The 19,712-nt window shown below is 37.5% G+C and overlaps 1 protein-coding gene across 13 annotated transcripts in view; it reads left to right on the top strand.

Moving 5' to 3' along the window:
• The window catches only part of NUMB (NUMB endocytic adaptor protein), a 197,935-nt gene that overhangs the window by 30,216 nt on the left and 148,007 nt on the right, over window positions 1–19,712 (top strand). For 4 of the 13 annotated variants that reach the window (XM_045451473.1, XM_045451476.1, XM_045451474.1 and 1 more), the window contains exon 2: window positions 11,305–11,436. The exons of the other annotated variants lie outside the window; for them this stretch is intronic. The gene's annotated coding sequence lies outside the window, so the exon portion shown is untranslated. The remainder of the gene's footprint in view (window positions 1–11,304; window positions 11,437–19,712) is intronic. 13 annotated transcript variants of the gene reach the window in all.

Raw genomic sequence — 19,712 nt, 5'->3', positions numbered from 1 at the left:
ATCAAAATACATCGAGATTTTATATTGATCTTTTGCTGTTAACATTTCTGTTGTATTGACTGATGAGTTTTTTATTTTAATTTATTTATTTTGAGAGAGAGAGAGAGAGAGAGAGAGAGAGGGACAGAACAAGGTGGGGAGGGGCAGAGAGAAGGAGAGAGAGAATCCCGAGTGTGCTCCATGCTGTCAGCACAGAGTCCAATGTGGGGCTCCAGCTCATGAATCGTGAGGTCATGACCTGAGCCGAGGTTGGATGCTCAACCGACTGAGCCACCTAGGTATCCTAGTGAGTTTCTTTTTATCTGTATTGCCATATTGAATCTTTGTGAAGCAGTATAGTTTGATGGAAAGAACACAGGATTTAAAATCCGAGGACTTGAAGTCCTGTCTCTCAGTTTACCAGCTCTGTGACTTTGACCTTTTTTTGTTGTTCTCCTTATAAGTGATATAAAAAGAATAATGGTATCTGTCTCATAGAATTGCTATAAAGATTCAAATTAAATAATGCTCTGTAAACTATAACATGTTTTGAGTGTTACAGTGCTTTTCAATTGGGACATTTGTTGTATTTTAGCAAAATAACACTGCCCTCAAAGATTGATGTCACATGGGTGAAAAAATTGCCAACCTTTGGTTTAATGTATCAATTTCATTTAGGGTAAGTATCCTTGTGTTTTAGTCTGCCTTTATACTTTCTCTAATAATAAATTTCTTCGCTGTATGAGGATTTCTTCTTTGCCAAAGTTAGAAATTGGGTAGGCTTTATCATTACATTCAGCTTTATGGTGTCATGAAAATAAAGGCTGTATGGAGGCCACACTGGGACTTGTCCTTTCTTGTAGTCACTGGTTTTCAATGGGGTCAGTACCCCTATGAATGTTTGAATTTTTGAAGGTGCACTTTTGGTTGCCACGGTAATGAAGGTGGGGTGGGTATATATTATTGGCATTCAATGAGCAGGAGCCAAAAATGCCATATATTCTACAATGTTGGAGACAGTTCTGCATGATTTTTGAACTTTTTCCCAGATCTTGTAGGTGAAAAACCTGTTTGCACTTATCTGATGTTAATTCTGTTATGCATTTAAACACATTAAAAAAGGTTTTTTTGCAGCTTTCTGCCCATGGGTCCTGTCCTCTTGCTTTAATAAAATCACCTTTTTGCACCAAACCAAATAAAAAAACAAACAAAATTGTTTTTAATGTTTATTTTTGAGAGAGAGAGAGTGCAAGTGAGGAAGGAGCAGAGAGAGAGAGAGGGAGACACAGAATCTGAAGCAGGCTCCAGGCTCTGAGCTGTCAGCACAGAGCCAGACATGGGGCTTGAACTCACGAACTGTGAGATCATGACCTGAGTGGAAGTCAGACACTTAACAGCCTGGGCCACCCAGGCACCCCACACTTAAACACATTTAAACACATTTAAACAAAGTAGTATTTTGTATGGTTTTAATAGACACTAAATTTTCCAGGAATGCAACTACTTTAGTCTTACATTGTACTTTGTTTTGTTCAGAACTTTAATGAGTTGTTAACTGTTTTGGAAAATCGTATTACCGATGACATTGCCCCTTTTGGCATCTGATTTTCCAGTACAACTCATTTGTGTCAGTCTACTTTGTAGATGTCGTGTGCATGGCATTTCTGTGTATATGTGCCAGTGTCTATTTCCTTAATAATATGAAATCTAAGATGGTTATACCTGAGCATTTACATATTATAATGTATTATTTTAAGTTACTTTCTTACTTTCCTTTTTCTTATATTACATCAGGTATCATTTTAATTTTTAAAAACTGAGGATAGAGGGGCGCCTGGGTGGCTCAGTCGGTGGAGCGTCCGACTTCAGCTCAGGTCACAATCTTGCGGTCCATGAGTTCGAGCCCCGCGTCGGGCTCTGGGCTGACAGCTCAGAGCCTGGAACCTGCTTCCGATTCTGTGTCTCCCTCTTTCTCTGCCCCTCTCCCATTCATGCTCTGTCTCTCTTTCTGTCTCAAAAATAAATAAACGTTAAAAAAATTTTTTTTTAAACTGAGGATAGAAAAATTGCCTTCATTTCAGGTTTGTGTTCTTAAAAAAAAATCTTATGTTTTAGTGGGGTTTCTGGATGAAGCTTGTATATTTTTTTAAATTTGATTTTTTATTTTTTAAAATTTACATCCAAATTAGTTAGCATATAGTGAAACAATGATTTCAGGAGTAGATTCCTTAATGCCCCTTACCCATTTAGCCCATCCCCCCTCCCACAGCCCCTCCAGAAATCCTTTGTTTGCTCTCTATATTTCAGAGTCTCTTCTGTTTTGTCTCCCTCCCTGTTTTTATATTATTTTTGTTTCCCTTCCCTTATGTTCATCTGTTTTGTCTCTTAAAGTCCTCATATGAGTGAAGTCATATGATTTTTGTCTTTCTCTGACTAATTTCACTTAGCATAATACCCTCCAGTTCCATCCACATAGTTGTAAATGGCAAGATTTCATTCTTTTTGATTGCCGAGTAATATTCCATTGTATGTATTTACCACATCTTCTTTATCCATTCATCCATTGATGGGCATTTGGGCTTTTTCCAAACTTTGGCCATTGTTGATAGTGCTGCTATAAACATGGGGGTGCATGTGTCCCTTCGAAACAGCACACCTGTGTCCCATGGATAAATGCCTAGTAGTGCAATGGCTGGGTTGTAGAGTAGTTCTATTTTTAGTTTTTTGAGGAACCTCCATACTGTTTTCCAGAGTGGCTGCACCAGCTTGCATTCCCAGAACGAAGCTTATATTTAATGGGACTTTACATTGCCTGCCCAGGGAGAGATAGGAGGTGCATGTTGACCTATGTTATAGGTGTCCATCCTTCTTTTTCCTTCCCCTCTCTTTTCCTTTTCTGTTTTCCCTTCCCGTTATGAAGTATTTAATACACAGACGAGAATATGGTACTGTGTATGTAAGTAATGAAGCATGTAATAAAACCAATAGCTGTGAACTCATCACCCAGGTTAAGGAATAGAACATCACCAATATTGTTGGTATATTTCTCCTTGATTTCCACTCACCTGCCTCTCCACTGGGGATGAAACTATTCAGAAATTTATTTTGGTTTTATTATTCCCTTCCTTTAAGTTTACTGCATTTGTATGTATTTCAAAACTATATTGTTTAGTATTGCCTATTTTTTAGATGTAAAAATGGAACCATGTTACACACATATACCTATACTACGTATATATTTTTATTTGCTTTGGCTAATCAGTATTTTTTTTTTTTAAGTTTATTTTGAAAGAGAGAGACAGAGACAGAGACAGAGACGGAATCCCAAGCAGGCTCCGCACTGTCAGCACAGAGCCCGATGTGAGGCTCAAACCCATGAACTGTGAGATCATGACCTGAGCCAAAATCAAGAGCCAGACACTTAACCAGCTAAGACACCCAGGCACACCTCAGTATTCTGTTTTTAAGATTCATCCATATCAGTGTGTGTAACCATGATTCATTTTCTCAGATATATGTATTCATTGTAAGACTGTACCACAATTTATCTTTTCTTCTAAAGATGGACATTTGTTTTATTTTTATTTTGTTGGTATTACACACATATTTTTGCTTGTCTTCAGGTGTAAACATACAAGCATTTCCCTACAGCAGTGAATTTTAAACATTTTTGATATGGTGACCTGCCCCCTATACACAGAATTGAAAGAAAAATGAGATTGGTATTCATCCTTAATATAGGTGATGCACTCATCTTTTCCATTTTACTTCTCTTTCTCTCTTTAGTTTTTTTTTTTTTTTTAACGTTTATTTATTTTTGAGACAGAGAGAGACAGAGCGTGAATAGGGGAGGGGCAGAGAGAGAGGGAGACACAGAATCCGAAACAGGCTCCAGGCTCTGAGCTGTCAGCACAGAGCCCGACGCGGGGCTCGAACTCACGGACCGCGAGATCATGACCCGAGCTGAAGTCGGATGCTCAATCAACTGAGCCACCCAGGCGCCCCTCTTTCTCTCTTTAAAAAAATTAAAAAAAAATGTTTTATTTCTTCTTGAGAGAGAGACACACAGAGTGTGAGTGGGGGAGGGGCAGAGAGAGGGAGACACAGAATCTGAAGCAGGCTTTGGGCTGAGCTGTCAGCCCAGAGCCTGATGTGGGGCTCCAACCCACGAACCGCGAGATTATGACCTGCGCCGAAGTTGGATGTGTAACCAACTGAGCCATCCTGGTGCCCCTACTTTTCTCGTCCTCTTTAAGTGCTAATTGTGACCCAAATGTTTTCACAGTTTAAAATAGGTGTCTTGGTTTCTTGTGGAGAGCAGTGTGTTGACTTGACTTAACTTTGCCTATAGAGTGTGCCAGAGGGCAGCATCTCATGAGGTGAGAGTGCACCTGGATAAGCAGAGCACTGCTCCCACACCTGGAAACTTCTGGTACTTGAGCTCAATAAAGTTTCAGATAGGACTAAATTTGGATTCACCCCTTACATACCTTTCACTCCTTTGTGGAATGAATTATTTCGGTATGCCCTAATCAAATATGTGAGTTATACCAGAGTCAGACCATTCTCAGAGGATGCAAGGGGCAAGATGGGATTGGTTGGAGCTTTCTATTCTTGATGTTTACTTTGATGTCCTACTTGGCCCTTCTTTTTGCTTATTTTGACCATAAGCTGTGTATTCTCAAAGGATCACATCTCGGTAGTTTATTCTTCAGTTTTCTGGTGATTTTCTAATGTGCATATGCAGATACTTGAGATCTTTCTTCTTACTGGAGTTCTTTGCTATATTCTAGATAGCTTGATTTTTTTGCTGAAGAGGATGAGAGTTAGTTTACATGGGAATTTATTTGACTTTCATCTTAAGTAACTTGTAAAAAGCACAGAAGCCACATGTTTTAACTCTGATTTAGTGTCTTATTATTTAGAATAGGTATGTGAACTGTAATTTACAGAGCTATGCTTTGAACCTCAGATGAAGAATATTTACATTTGGTACTATTTTTTTTTTATATTTAGGTTTTTAATTTAATTCCAGTTAATGTACAGTGTTATATTAGTTTCAGGTGTACAGTATAATGATTCAACAGTTCCATACCTCATCCTGTGCTCATCATGACAACTGCACTCTCTAATCTCTGTCACCTATGTAACCCATCTTCCACCCCCTTCCTTTCTGATAACCATCAGTATGTTCTCTATAATTAAGAACCTGTTTCTTGATTTCTCTCTTTTTCCCTTGTTTGTTTTGTTTCTTAGAGTCCATATAATGAAATATGGTATTTGTCTTTCTCTGACTTATTTTGCTTAGCCTTATACTCTCCAGCTCCATCCATGTTGTTGCAAATGGCAAGATTTCATTCTTTTTATGGCTGAATAGTATTCCATTACACACACACACACACACACACACACACACACACACACACACACACCCCACATCTTTATCCAGTCATCAATCAATGGACACTTGGGCTGCTTCCATATCTTGGCTATTGTGAATAATCCTGCTATAAACATAGGGTGCATGTATCCCTTTGAATTAGTGTTCTTGTAGTCTTAGGGTAAATACCTAGTAGTGAGATTACTGGATGGTAGGGTAGTTCTACTTTTAACTTTTTGGAGAACCTCAGTATTGTGTTCCACAGTGGCCGTAGCGGTTTGCATTCCCACTAACAGTGCACATGTGTTCCTTTTTCTCCACATCCTTGCCAACACCTGTTGTTTCTTGTGTTGTTGATTTTAGTCATTCTGACAGGTGTGCATTTGGTACTATTCTTGATGACTTGTGTAGGGGGTACTGAATAATAATAATAATAGAACAGAAATAACCATAATAATGCATTTTTTTAAATCTCACTTTTTATGAATACAACTCAAAAATAATAAACAGTGTTTATTCCAGTCTAGAAGATGTGTTGTTTTCATTATAATTTTTTTATTGTAATAAAATATACATAACATAAAATTTACTGTTTTAACCACGTTATAATTTTTTTCATTTTAACTATTTCAGAATGTACAGTTCAGTGGCATTCAGTACATTCACATTATTGTGCAGCCATCACCACTATCCTTCTCTAGAACTTTATCTTTCTAAACTGAAACTCTGTGCACATTAAACAGTAACAGCTTGTTCTCCCCTTCCCCCAGCCCATGGCAACAACCATTCTACCTTTCTGTCTGAATTTCACTGTTTTGTATATCTCAAAAACATGCAATCATACAATATTTGTCCTTTTGTATCTGGTTTTATTTCACTTAGCATATGTTTTCAAGGTTCATCCATGGTGTAGCATGTGTCAGAACACTGTTTTTTAAGGCTGAATAATATTCCATTGTATGTGTATGCCACATTTTGCTTATCATTTAATCTTTCAGTGGGCATTTAGGTTGTTTCCATCTTTTGGCTATTATAAACAATGCTGCTATGAACTTTGCTGTAAAAAATATCTGAGTCCCTTCTTTCAATTCTATTGGTTATATACCTGGAAATGGAATTGCTGGATCATGTGGTAATTATGTGTTTACTTTTTCTGAGGAACCACCATATGGTTTACTGTTTTTTTTTCCCTAATTAATAATTATAGATCTGCATTATTATTAAAATTTTTTTTTAAGTTTGAGAGAGAGAGAGAGAAAGAGTGTGCATGTGTGCACACAAGTCAGGGAGGGGCAGAGAGGGAAAGAGAGCGAGAATCCCAAGCAGGTCCGCATTATCAGCGCAGAGCCCGACCCGGAGTTCAAACTCACTGACTACAAGATATGACCTGAGCTGAAATCAAGAGTCAGATGCTTAATCGACTGAGCCACCCAGGCGCCTGCCCCTGCATTATCATTTTTAATGGCTGTATAGGATTTCAATGTATGGATATATCATGGTTTATTAGATACTTCTGTAATGGTAACAGTTTTGCTATTATGAAAAATGCTATGATCATTCAACAGTACTATTTATTCATCAGATACTAATTGAACACTGGCTTCGTGCTGGGCATATGCAATGGCTCTTCTGTACATATATATTTAAACACATCCATTTACTTAGAATACATTTTTTTAATGTTTGTTTATTTTTGAGAGGGGGGAGGGGCAGGGAGAGAGGGAGACAGAATCTGAAGCCGGCTCAAGGCTCTGAGTTGTCAGCACAGAGCCCAATGTGGGACTCAAACCCATGAACTGTGAGATCATGACCTGAGCTGAAGTCAGACTCTCAACTGACTAAGCCACCCAGGCATCCCGAGAATGGGATTTTTTACATTTGGGACTGTTGGGTCAAAGGATGGGCATATTTTGAAATGTCTTTATTTTCTTGAAAGCTCTTACAATGATAAACTGTTGATAGATAGAATCTCAATAGTAGTGAATAGGAGTGCCAGATTTTATATGCCTTATAGAACACTTATGGATCTTACTGATTCACATCTTACTGATGTGTTATATGATTATAACACATACCTTATAGAACAGTATGGATCTTACTGATATTTTTAGTATTTGTCAATCTGAAATGATAATTTGTGTCTCTTACTAATGAAATTTACATCTTGTGCTTATGATTTTATTTCTTCTTTCGTAAGTTATATTTTCATGTGATTCTACCCATGTTGTTTTATTAATTTATAGGAGCTGTTTATACATTAAGGGCATTAAATCTCTGTTTTATATTGTAGATACTTTACTAATTTGTCATTCATGTCTTAACTTTCCTTCATGATGACTTTTGCAGTGTAGATGTTTTACATCTAAAATAAAGTTATTTATTTATTGATTGATTGTAATCTCTACACCCAGTGTGGGGCTCAAACTCAGGACCCCTAGATCAAGAGTTGCATGCTCTTCCAACTGAGCCAGCCAGGCACTCATAGATGTTTTACATTGAAAAAAAAAATTTTTTTTTTAACGTTTATTTATTTTTGAGAGACAGAGGGAGACAGAGCGTGAGTCAGGGAGAGACAGAAAGGGAGACACAGAATCAAAATCAGGCTCCAGGCTCTGAGCTGTCAGCACAGAGCCTGATGTGAGGCTCAAACCCACGAACGGTGAGATAATGACCTGAGCCAAAGTCGGACTCTCAACTGACTGAGCCACCCAGGCAGCCCTGTTTTACATTTTTATAGTCAATCTATGATTTCTACTTTGGTACCTTGTTCTGGTGGTCTTTCCTCACCCTAATTTAACATTTATGGGTTTTTTTTGTTGTTGTTGTTTGTTTGTTTGTTTTGCATGTAATAGATTTCTAGAAAATGTCTTTTAGAAATAGAAATCTCTGCATGAACTGATTATATCTGTTTTGGACTAAATCTAATATCATAAATAGGGAAAATGAGGTGTAGAAGGTAGGTGAGGAATCAAAACTCAATTTTTTTTGTTTTTAATGAAAATCTTCATAGAGATTAATGAAAACTTTCTAGACCTGTGCTTGCCATAGAAAACAAAGTACATATTGAACCTAATTTGCTTTTTAGTGATCTCTGAAGAGGTTAGGGATGTATTTCCTTGTTCCTTATTAATTTAGTTATGTAGGCTATGGTAGATGGGAGAAATGATCCACCAACCCCAGAGATATTCTAAACATTTTCTTAAAAGTTTGTTTATTTGTTTTGGGTTGACTTGGTGGCTCAGTCGGTTGGGCAACTGACTTCTGCTCAGGTCATGATCTCGCAGTTCATGAATTTGGGCCCCATGTTGGGCTTTGTGCTGACAGCTCAGAACCTGGATCCTACTTCAGCCTCTGTGTCTCCCTCTCTCTGCTCCTCCCCTGCTCGTGCTCTGTCTCTCTCTGCCTCTCTCTCCCTCTCAAAAAAAAAAAAAAAAAAAAAAAACATTAAAAAAGTTTATTTATTTATTTTGAGAGACAGCAAGAGAGAGGGAAAGCATGAGCAGGGGAGAAGCAAAGAGAAAGGGAGAGAATCCCAAGGAGGCTCCACACCCAGGGTGGAATCCCACACAGGGCTTTATCCCACAAGGGTGAAATTGTGACCTGAGCCGATATTGAGAGTTAGACACTTAACCGACTGAGCCACCAGGTGCCTGGATCCCAGAGATATTCTAAAAACAGACTCTCCCTGGGCACCTGGGTGGCTTAGTCAGTTGAGCCTCTCACTTCCTTCCTTCCTTCCTTCCTTCCTTCCTTCCAGTTTATTTATTTTTGAGAGAGAGAGAGAGTGTGCACCTGTGTGTGTGTGTGTGTGTGTGTGCACCTGTGCGTGTGTGCATGCAAGTGGGGCAGGGGCAGAGAGAGAGAAGGGGAGAGAGAATCCTAAGTAGACCCCAACCTGTTAGTGCAGAGCCTGACACAGGACTTGATCCCATAACCCTAAGATTCATGACCTGAGCCAAAATCAAGCATTGGTTGCTCAACCGACTGAGCCATCTAGGTACCCCTGTTTTGCTTTTTAAAACAGGCCTGCGTATCCAGGTTCTAATATGACAGGTTTGGGTACTTAAAATACACACTTAAAATTAGTTTTGAATGAAAACTTAAGAATTTTTACTTTCAGCTATTATAACTTTAGTTCCTGTTTTTTAAAAAAGCCATTCGTTCATTCAGTCCTTTTTTCTAATAAACTATTTATTAATACTTGCCATTATTAAGGAATTGTACTAGGTGCTAGGAATATAAATGGAGCAAACTTGGTTGTAAGCCTTCAGATGTTTAGAAGTTAGTGGACAAAGGTACCCCTGAGTGTAAATCAGTGTTGTAAATAATCCCTTTTGTGCCAGGTCATTAATATATGATACATTTTTAATTTGTCTTCTGGAAAGTACATAAGCCAAATTTTTGGGTGGATTGTCCTTTGTTTTTACATTTTATCTATTTACCACAACTCTGTGTTATCTGTAATCATTCCTGTTTTGCAAGTAAGGAAATTGAGATTTAAAGAGGTTGAGTAATTCTTCATACAATTATAAAGCTCTAAAATCCCGCTTAATTTGGGGCACCTGGCTGGCTCAGTTGGTGGAGTGCGTGACTCTTGATCTTACGGTTGTGAATTCAAGCCCCACATTGGGTGTAGAGATTACTTAAAAAAATAAAATCTCATTTTTTAAAGTTTTATTTAAGTAATCTCTTCACCCAATGTGGGGCTTGAACTCACAACCTTGAGATCAAGAGTTGAATGCTCTTCTGACTGCGCCAGCCAGGTGCCCCCACCCCCTGCAAATAAAATCTTAAGTAATAATTTTAAAAATCCTACTTAATTTAAAAATTCATTCATTCCGCTATTTCATCTCTTGTATGTTGCAAGGTGTAAAGCCTCTATTACAAAACTTAGCCTGTTAAATTGTATTTGAGGTTTATGTGTCTATTTCCCTATTAGATTGGGAGATTTTTAGGAGCAGGGACTAATCTTATTTATTTTGGGGCTTCCCCAGCAACTGGTAGAGTGTCTGTCACATTTTAGGTACCTAAAAAATGCTAGTTGAATAGTAAATATGTGGAATGTTAGAAGTAGAGGGGGTTTTAGAGCTCATGTAAGTTGCATACATACAAGAATTTCTAAAAAGAATTCTGTATTGTTTACATAGGGCTATAGGCTTTTGATTTTGACTCTTCAAGATATTTAAAAAACTATACTACTGTCTATCACATCATCTCATAAAATAAACCATTTTAATAACAAAAAATAGGAAAGACAATCTCAGAGTAAGCACAGTTGGTAACTTTACACCCATTTTTTAGTCATGGCTGGCATCTGTTTAAGGATTAGATTTCAGGAACCATTATCTAAAACAACCCTCTCCTTTTAGAGATGGTATATCTGAACCCAGAGAAGTATCAAAATTCTTACAGCAAGGCAGAATGATAACTGAGTTTAGAACCCAGATCTTCTAACTCCTAGCCCAAGATTTTAATCCAGTCACCACAGTCTTCATTACATGGTGGGACTTAGGCACAGAGAATTTATTCTTTTTTTTTAAGTTTGTTTTTGAGAGAGAGTGTGTGAGCAAGGGAGGGGCAGAGAGAGAGAGAGAGAGGGAGGGAGGGAGACACAGAATCCGAAGCAGGCTCCAGGCTCCCAGCTGTCAGCACAGAGCCCAATGTGGGGCTCAAACTCACGAACCGGGAGATCATGACCTGCGCCAAAGTCGGACATTCAACCGAGCCACCCAGGTGCCCTAATTCGTTCTTTCAGTAAGATCATATATCTAGTAAGTAGAGCTGGATCTTGAATCCGCATTACTCCACTTTTAGTGAAACCTGTGTGTTCACTTACATGTAATCTTAACCTACTCTGCCAGCACCCATTTAGTTGTGGAGATGGAATTATAAGTGATTGAAAGGAAATGTTTATATTTAGTATTTTCTTTCCTTAAAAATTTCAGATTTGGGGCTTCAGCAACTTCTTCCAGGGAGGAGGTCCAGTACAGCTGCTGTTGCAACCCAAGGTCTTGATTCACATCCATAGATTGGAATATTGGTGTACCAGCCATCCTCAGATACCTCACTAAGGACAGGTATGTGAAAGAGTAAAGAGAAGAAAAGTAGAATGACTGTAATGTTTTCCCCTCCTATTTCTAGTTAGATACAAACAGTTGACTACTTTTAAAACTTGGCCCTTTATTCCAGTAAAAATAAAGCATTTGAAATCTTAGGTGAGTGGGGCAAAATATTTTCTTGATGGTAAAATATGTGTCAAAATGTTAACAGTGGTGAAACTTAGTGTAATTAAAGGTTTTCTTCTTCCTCTTTTTGTGCATTTTTCAAATTTTATTTATGAGCTTATGTTATCTATTGTTTACTTAGTGGTTCAAAACATACCACAGTCATTTATTTTGATTATGTTTCTGTAATTTGGTTAAGACTTACTTGGGGGGACAGTTTGTCTCCGTTAATATGTAGCCTGAGGTGGAGTAGCTGGAAGGGTGGGGTGGCTTGATTGGCTGGGCGGTGGAATCGTTTGAAGGCTTGCACACTCATGTGTCTGGTGGTTAATGCTGGCTATTGGCAGGGACCTCAGCCTGGGCTCTTGGCCAGAACACCTACACATGACCTTTCATTTTGGCTGCTTGGCTTCCTCACAGCATGGTGACTAGGTTCCAAGAGAGAGCATCCCAAGAGAACAAGGTGAAGTTGCATGGCATATTTGACTTAGTTTTGGAAGTCACATAGTCTTAAATCTGCTTTTTTCTGTTGGTTGAAGTAGTCAGTAAGGCCCACCTATGTTCAGAGTAGGGGTTAGACATAGACCACACCACTTGAAGGGAGGAATATCAACATCTCATTATAAGAAGAGATACAATGGGATGGAATCTCCCATTGTAGCTATCTTGGAAGAATATAATGGGCCACAGTTTGTATTACTTTTAAGATGAAGAATATAAACAACATGTATAATATATGAAAAGAGGAATATTGGCAGGAAATTATGGTGTCTGAGTCCAGTAAGAATTTTGCGTGCGTTTCCTGTCTGAGTAGAGTATGATGCTGAAAATAAGATGCCTAAACAGGAAGAGGTGAAATAGATTTTGAATTTTTGTTTGTATCAACAAAGCAGCATAATGAAAAATAGAGATAAAAATTTATAAACAAGATGCAAAATAAAATTCGGGGGCATCTGGGTGGCTCTATTGGTTGAGTGTCTGACTCTGGATTTCAGCTCAAGTCATGATCTCACAGTTTCTGAGTTCGAGCTCCTTATTGGTCTCTGTGCTGACAGCATGGAATCTGACTGGGATTCTCTGTCTCTCCCCCACCCCAAAATAAATAAACATTAAAAAATAAGATCTGCATCTTCGGTTTTTTGTTTTTGAGTCAGAATTGACTGAATTTATGAAACAATGTAGTTTATATTTCTTTTATTTTAGTTCAAAGGCTACTTGTTTTTTTCCCCCTTATTTTAATAATTGGAGAATTATTTGGGAAACTGGTTTCCAATATGGTAGATTTAAGAAACTAGTGCCAGTGTTCTTGTATGCATCAAGTTTGTTTTTTCTGCTGCTTTTGAGGAAAACTGTGTAAGCTCTTTTTGGATTGTACAATTTTACTTGCTAAATTTCTGGTAATTAAACATTTTTTTCCAATGGAACAAGAAAACTTACCAAGTTGTAGAGTATTTGGTTGTATTAATCACACTTACTCACCATTTATATAAATTACCTGTCGCAGGTTTGAATATAGCTAGTACTTAATTTCTGGATGTAATGGGGTAATATTTTTAGATTATCCTCTAAGTATTACATGGAGATGTTGTTCACTATAGGTGGGAAATAAGCTATAATTAATATGTACTATTATATATATATACATATACTCATTATCTCTTAGACCCAGAAAATTTTTTTGCTGTCTAGATATGAGCCTAATTTGGCAGCATTGGTTCAGTCCTATTTCCTAGGTACTCACAGGTAGATATCCTACAGTGGAAAATGACTGAGCCAGCAATTGTGACAATAGAGGTAATCTCAGAAGTTTGCTCTTTACTGTGAATAATCAGAATTGACTGAGTTTATGAAATAATATAGTTTATATTACTTTATTATTTTCAATTCAAATTCAAGTTAGTTAACATACAGTGTAGTCTTGGCTTCAGGAGTAGAACCCAGTGATTGATCTCTTACATATGACACCCAGTGCTCATCCTGAAAAGTGCCGTCCTTGATGCCCATCACCCATTTAACCCATTCCCCCTCCTACCCCTCCAGCAACCCTCAGTTTGTTCTCTGTATTTAAGAGTCTCTTATGGTTTGCCTCCCTCACTGTTTTTATCTTATTTTTCCTTATCTTCCCCTATGCTGATCTGTTGAGTTTCTCATTCCATGTGTAAGTGAAATCATGATATCTGTCTTTCTCTGAGTTATTTCACTTAGCATAATACCCTTTAGTTCCATCCACATTGTTGTAAATGATTTCATTCTTTGAAACAGTATATTTTAGTTCAAAGTGTAATAAATGGGAAAGCTGTTCTGTTTCATTTTTCATTTAAAAACAAGATGAGATGTTTTCCAGTAGACATAGATTGGGAATAATGGTTAGTGTAAAATATTGTATATTAAATAACAATAACAACAATATATGCATATATACACAAACATATATAAAACCTTTTGTCATTAACTTGCCTTATTTTTTGTTTTAAGCATTTTTAAATTTATTTTGAGAGAGAGGGAGAGAGTGTGTGTGTATGTGTGTGCAAGTGGGGAGGAGTAGAGAGGGAAAGAGAATCCCAGGCTGCACTGTCAGCGCAGAGCCCAGCACAGGGCTTGATTGATCACAAACCACAAAATCATGACCTGAGCTAAAACTAAGAGTCAGATGCTTAGCCGACTGAGCCACCCAGGTGCCCCTGTTTTAAGCATTTAAAAATTTTTTTTAATGTTTATTTATTTCTGAGAGAGTGTGAGAGTCAGAATGTGAGCAGGGGCAGGGCAGAGAGAGAGACGGAGACACAGAATTCAAAACAGGCTCCGGGCCCTGAGCTGTCAGCACAGAGCCCTGCGCGGGGCTCTAACTCGGGAGCGTCAAGACCATGACCTAGGCCGAAGACTGAAGATGGACGCCTAACCGACTGAGCCACCCAGGTGCCACAACAATAAAAACTTCTAAAACACCCTATAGAAATTGCAAATATGATTGTGTTTACTCTGTGACATTTTATTCAATCCATGGAAGGAGGTAAATGATAAAAGTTCTTTTGTAAAGATGAATATGTAAACATTCTTTTAACATGCAAAAAAAATTTGAATAATTGTGGAAGGCAGAAATTATATTTCTTTGGGGTTATTGGTTATCCTACTCATCAGTATTCTTTTTTTTTTCTTTAGTATTCCCATCTCTAAAATTACAGTGACACTCCATTGAAAAATGACATTCAGTTCATGCTTATACAGATTTTTGGCAAAACAGAAGTTGTGTGACTTTCTTCTCTGGAACTCCCCACCCCATTATTAAAAATTAGAACACTGGGGTGCCCGGGTGGCTTAGTTGTTTAAGCTTCCAACCTTCAGCTTAGGTCATGATCTCATAGCTTGTGAGTTCGAGCTCCACATCGGGCTCTATGCTGACAGCTCAGAGCCTGGAACCTGCTTCAGATTCTGTGTCCCCTCACTGTCTGCCCCTTCCCCACTTGTGCTCTGTCTCTCTGAAAAATAAACATTAAAAAATTTAAAAAAAGGTATAACACCTTTTGTGTATGAAATATTTAACAAAAGTGTGTAAAATTTGTGGTAAGGAAGTGATTGGCATTGCATAAAATTTACCATATTAACTCTTTTTTAGTGTCATGTCAGTAAATACATTCACATGGTTGTACAACCCAATCTCTAGAACTTTTCATCTTGTGAAACTGAAACTTGATACCTGTTAACTCCCTATACTCCCATCCCCTCGCCCCTGGCAACCAGGATTCTGTCAATGAATTAGACTACTCTAGGTACCTCATATAAATGAAATCATACAGTATTGTCTTTTTGTGACTGGCTTATTTCACTGAGCATAATGTCCTCAAGGACATTTGATGTAGTATATGTGAGAATTTCCTTCATTTTTGTTTTAAATTTTTAAAAAATGTTTGTTTATTTTTGAGGGGAGGGGAAGATCAAGTGGAGGCGGGGTTGAGAGAGGGAGACACAGAATCCGAAGCAGGCTCCAAGCTCCAAGCTGTCAGCACAGAGCCTGATGCGGTGCTCGAACTCACGAACCGTGAGATCATGACCTGAGCTGAAGTCGGAAGCTCCACCAACTGAGCCACCCAGGCGCCCCAGAATTTCCTTCGTTTTTAAGGCTAAATAATATTCTATTATATGTATATACCACATTTTTTTATCCATTCTATAAAAATAGTTTCACTTGTTCCTTTCCAAGTTGGATTTATTTTATTTTTTTTCTTAATTCTCTAGCTAGAATGTCTAGTACAGTGTTGAATAGGACATTGTTTTTTAATGCTTTTTTTTTTTTTTTTTTTGAGAGCATGCAAGCAGGGAAGAGGGGCAGAGGGAAAGAGAATCTTAGGTAGGCTCCACACTCAGTGTGGAGCCTGGCTCAGGGCTCAGTCCCATACCCATGACCTGAGCTGAAATCAAGAATTGGACACTCAACTGACTGAATGACCTGGGCACCCTTAATGCATAACTATTTATAGTGTTTAATAGAGCTAGGCTTATTTTCTGCATTTTGCCAAGGAGGTCTTGCCTTTTGACGCATAGGATGATGTTTCATGTTACGTGAAGTACTAAGTTTTCTTTTTGTCAATTCAGTAATATTGTAATAGCTTAATCATTCATCAAGACAGGATTATTTTACGTTATAAGGTATCGTTAAAAGTATAGATTTATCTTGATTTTTAACCTGGTTATAATATTAAAAAAAATTTTTTTAACGTTTATTTTATTTTTGAGGCAGAAACAGAGCATGAACGGGGGAGGGGCAGAGAGAGAGGGAGACACAGAATCGGAAGCAGGCTCCAGGCTCTGAGCCGTCAGCCCAGAGCCCAATGCAGGGCTCGAACTCACAGACGGCGAGATCGTGACCTGAGCTGGAGCCGGATGCTTAACCAACTGAGCCACCCAGGCGCCCTGTTAACCTGATTATAATATTTTAAAGAAATGTTAGCTTCTGAGAAAGTTTGGAAGTTTACTAACTCCAAGTTACTTTTACAAATTTACAAATTGAGGAGTCTGTGTCAGAGGATTGACAGTAAAAACTTCCTAGGTCCCTGTTCATTAGGATACAGATAGTATGTTAATCAGTAAACATTCATATTAGTGATCTAAGGATAAGAGAAGTGAACAGGTGAGGAAAATTGTTGAGGTCTGATTGGAAGAAAGTCATGCTGTCATAAATGGAGATATTTTACAGAGATGTTTTTCTTTCATCATCTATCTGTGGAAAAGAAAACTTGTTCATTAATTCTGAATTTCAAATAACTGTTTGAATTTATAAGAAAAAACTATAAGAAAGATGAATCTTAAAAGCCTTTTCTGACTATAGCAGGAGGAAATCAGAACTCCCCCCTCCCACTGGGATAATTTAATCTTTGGAAAAAGGAGACTTTAAGAATTTTGACATCTTTGAATCTCTTGAAAGTCTTAAAACTGGATAAATATCAGGAAAGTCCAATTTTGACAGTAGTTAGAGGTAAATTAGAAAATCAGTGCTTAAGGGGCGCCTGGGTGGCTCAGTCGGTTAAGCGGCCGACTTCGGCTCAGGTCATGATCTACCGATCCTTGAGTTCGAGCCCCGTGTCGGGCTCTGTGCTGACAGCTCAGAGCCTGGAGCCTGTTTCAGATTCTGTGTCTCCCTCTCTCTGACCCTCCCCCATTCATGCTCTGTCTCTCTCTGTCTTAAAAATAAACGTTAAAAAATTTTTTGAAAAAAAAAAAATCAGTGCTTAATAAAACCAGGGTTAGAATGAGCAGTGAGGGGTGAGTTAAAGATTAACCAGGTATTTTGACATTGATATTTAAGTCACATCTCCTCTTTTTGAGTATCATGTGTTAATACTAGTTTATATATATTAAAAAGTTCTGTTTAACAGAAAAACATAATGGAATGAAAAATGTGTTATTTTCAGAGTCTATTAATCATGTAAGAAAAAGTGGTTATACATATCACAAAACTGTACCACTGTCCAGCGTGTTGCATTTTATCTGATTTGTGACACATTGATTAAGAAGTAAAGGAGAATAGAGGCTTGAGCACCTTACAGAGCTAAGTCTGTAAAGTAATGACAATGCCATAAGAAGGAATTTCTCAGATCTCAGGGTACTAAATTAAAATTAACTCTTGGGGCATCTGGGTGTCTCAGTCAATTAAACATCTGACTCTTGGTTTTGGCTCAGGTCATGATCTCACGACTCGCAAGTTTGAGCCCCGCATAGGTTCTGTGCTGATAGTGCTGAGCTTGCTTGGGATTCTCTCTCTCCCTCTCTCTCTCAAAATAAATAAATAAACATTTAAAAATAAAAAAATTCTTTCACCAGAGCAAAGCTGAGATTGTGTTGATTGGGTCTGGTTTTTGGAATTTTAAGATTAATAAGAATATTGTTTATTTTATTGATGTAATATGTACCTGTTAAATATGTAATCTCAGTAATTTTTGATGTGATAATTTGATAGCCTTACTCTGCATTTTAACTTGAAGCAAGTCCTCTTTGCATTCTCACTATCACTGTCTTACATTTAGGTCTCCATGGTGTCTTTTGACTGTCAATTAGGCCCCTTAACAACCTTTTTACTTCCACCTTTCTGTTTTCTAGGCAATTAGGAACTTACTTTGCATAGATTTCTACATTAAAATATTCACATTATGTTTAGTTTTTGTTTTCAAGCAGTTTTATTGACAAATAATTTATATACATAAAATTCACTTGTAAGGGTACAAATCAGTGATTTTTAGTAAATTTACAAAGTTGTATAGTCATCACCACAATTCAGTTTTAGAACATTTTCATCACCTCCTAGAAATCCCTTCTGCCTATTTGTAGTCAATTCTTATTTCTAACCGCAGCCTCAGGTAATCAAAAATCTACTTTCTGTCTCTAAAAATTTGCTTTTCCTGGAGATTTGATATAAATGGAATCATACAACATGTGGTCTTGTGTCCAGCTTCTTTTACTTACCTTAATGTTCTTGAGGGCCATTATATTGTAGCATGTATCAGCATTGTTCCTTTTTATTATTGAGTAGTATTCTGTTGTATGGATACACCAATTTTATTTATTTATTTATGAATTTATAAATTTATGATTTTATTTTATTAAATTTTTTAAAAGCTTGTTTTGAGAAACAGAGTGAGTGAGTGGGGAAGGGGCAGAGAGAGAGTGAGAGAGAATCCCATCTAGGCACTGCACTGTCAGCACGGAGTCTGATGTGAGGCTCAAAGCCACAAACTATGAGATCATGACCTGAACTGAAACCAGGTGTTGGATGCTCAACTGACTGAGCCATCCAGACACCCCTGATTTTATTTTTAAGTGATCTCTACACCCAGCATGGGGCTTGAACCTACAACCCTGATATTAGGAGTCACATGCTCTACTGACTGAGCCAGCCAGGCATATACCATCTAATGCTGGATATACCAATTTAAAAAGTTAATTCATCAGTTGATGGGCGTTTGGATTATTTCTACTTTTCATCTCTTATTTTATTTATTATGTCATCATTTAAACACTTTCTACTTTGTACATTTAATATATGTATACATTTAATATATTTGACCATAATAATGTCTAAATGTAATAAATATACATATATTGAGGGGATATACTCAAAAGTTTTTAGTAATGGGTATGGGATCAAAAAAGTTTGGAAGTCACTGTTCTAGTCCACAACAGTCAGAAAATAGAAAACATCTAGAATTATCCTTAGTCACAGGTCTGATTGTACCATTCATAATTATACTTTGCTATCTGTGAAGAAAAGGTAAATTTCTTAATGTGATGTTTAAGGAGCTGTACCTTTATGGACCTACACTTTTTATCTGTTTTCTAGCTACACTTCAATCTTACAGCTCAGTGCTTCTGTTTATTTTTACGTTTTTTTTTTTTTTTCAGTGCTTCCTTTAAGATTATTCTCACCAAATTCCTTGTAGTTCCTTTAATATACGATGCTCTTCTGCCTTTGAGCTTTTGCCAGCTCTTCCAACTTCCCAGGATGCTGTGTCCTGCCCACCTTGTCTTTTTAGGGATACCACAATATATCATTTAAGCTCCAGCTAAATCACTTCTCTGAAGTGCTCCCTAGCTTGTCCATTGAATTGCTTCATCTTCTGCAATAACTCTGTATCTAGTAT

The sequence above is a fragment of the Leopardus geoffroyi genome, chromosome B3, assembly GCF_018350155.1.
Source record: "Leopardus geoffroyi isolate Oge1 chromosome B3, O.geoffroyi_Oge1_pat1.0, whole genome shotgun sequence".
Lineage (NCBI taxonomy): Eukaryota > Metazoa > Chordata > Mammalia > Carnivora > Felidae > Leopardus > Leopardus geoffroyi.
The sequence above is the reverse complement of the archived record's forward strand: the minus strand, read 5'-3'. Positions and strand labels throughout refer to the sequence as shown.